A 1,822-nucleotide genomic window follows, 5' to 3' on the forward strand; every position below is an offset into this window, starting at 1 on the left:
CAGTGAACGGAGATCCCGCCCCTGCACTTCAGCCTGGGCTACAGAGTGAGACTCCGTCTCAAAAAAAAAAAAAAAGAAATATTTCTTCTTTACTTTTCACAGAAGGTCTATGATTTTATCTAAAAACAAACAAACAAACAAAAAATGTGCTTCACATTGTCTCATGAAGAAACTGCATTATACATTTTATGGTTTGAGTTAGTCTGCATAATGATTAAAAAAAAAGAATAAATTTACATGCCTACATGATATCTTAGAAATTAAAGTTAATATATAAGTTAGAATATGTTTTTTAAAAAATGACAAAAATCCTGTCTCTGACCTGGGTAAAGTGGCATCTGGTTGGTGGCACTTATCTCAAATCACACAGACATAAGGTAACCTCTTGTTTATCCCAGCTTGGCTTTTCTTATCTTTTTTTTTTTTTTTTTTTTTTTTTTTAGACAGGGTCTCACTCTGTCACCCAGGCTACAGTGCCTTAGTGTGATCATCATAGCTCACTGCAGCCTCAAACTCCCAGGTACAAGTCATCCTCCCACTTCAACCTCCCAAGTAGCTGGGACTACAAGTATGTGCTACCATGCCGTGCTAATTATTTTATATTTTTTTGTAGAGACAAGGTTCTCCCTATGTTGCCCAGGCTGGTCTTCAACTCCTTGGCTCAAGCGATTCTCCCATCGGCCTCCCAATGTGCTGGATTGTAAGCATGAGCCACTGCACCAGGCCCCAGCTTAGTTTTTGTCTGTTCCCATGCCAGGTTCATCCCTTGGACACATGGAAAAAATGACAAAAATCCAAGAGCTAGATATTTCACTAATTTTGCAGATGGTTAGCCATTGGATAGCACAGATTTTCTTTTCATATGAGACTGAGTGCTAAGTGGTTGGTTGGACTTAACATGAAAAAGAAATTCATCTTTTCTATTCCCTTACTCTTAAAATACATTTTTAAAAATTCCACAAAATCCTAGTTTCTGATGAGTAGAAGACAAATCCCATTAGGGAATAGGATAGAGTTAATGTCCTTTTATCAATAAAGAGCCAAAGACCATAGGCTATTTTAAAAACCAACACTGTAAGAAATTTTAATGCTAACAATAAACTAAGAAGCTAATATGAAATATTTGAAAATATACATAGAAAAAAGGGGAAATGGCTACAGATTAAATAGCAGTGCTCAAATACAAAATAGTATGTTGAGCATGTCTAAAATAGCAAATTAAAGCTGGAATAATAAGTAGATTTAACTCTTTTTTCCCCCTATGAAGCAAGTCAATAGTGATTGTGACTTCTTACGTGCAATTTGGAGGAAGAAAGGCAGTATTCTGTGTTTGGGTGGTGACCATTGTATTCAAGGAAGCAAGCAATCACTGTGTGCTTTCAAAGACAGAGAGTTATGAATGTCTATGGAAGTCTTAAGTTGGTCCTCTACTGAAAGCAACAGAGACTCCTCCCCAGTCATTCTTGACTGACAGATTTTGTTATTATACCTCAAAAAGGGTCATGGTGATTTTATGATCTCTTTTAATTAAGTTTAAAGCATCACTAAACATAGCACATTTCAAACCAAAAGGGTGAGTCTTCTTATTCTTAAATTGACAAATTACCAGAGTTCTTTCGGGAATTCTACATACTGACTTAGATGGCTTATAAGTAACTCAATCTCAGTTATTTCAGGGCTAAGCATATTTGCTTCTACACCTTCTGCCAATCCCACACAAGGTAAGAGAGCTATGAATTGAGCATTTACTAAGTGCCAGACATGGTGCTAAGTTGTTCACATGTAATATCACTTTATTATTCTCACAACTATATGTGACGAG

The 1,822-nt window shown here is 36.3% G+C and overlaps 1 non-coding gene across 1 annotated transcript; it reads left to right on the forward strand.

Moving 5' to 3' along the window:
* Positions 1-312: 312 nt before the first annotated feature.
* On the forward strand, positions 313-451 carry LOC111539119. Its single transcript, XR_002730587.2, has one exon. It is a non-coding gene; the product is annotated as a small nucleolar RNA SNORA48 (small nucleolar RNA).
* The last annotated feature ends 1,371 nt before the right edge of the window (positions 452-1,822 follow it).

Source organism: Piliocolobus tephrosceles, chromosome 10 (assembly GCF_002776525.5).
Source record: "Piliocolobus tephrosceles isolate RC106 chromosome 10, ASM277652v3, whole genome shotgun sequence".
Taxonomy (NCBI): Eukaryota; Metazoa; Chordata; class Mammalia; order Primates; family Cercopithecidae; genus Piliocolobus; species Piliocolobus tephrosceles.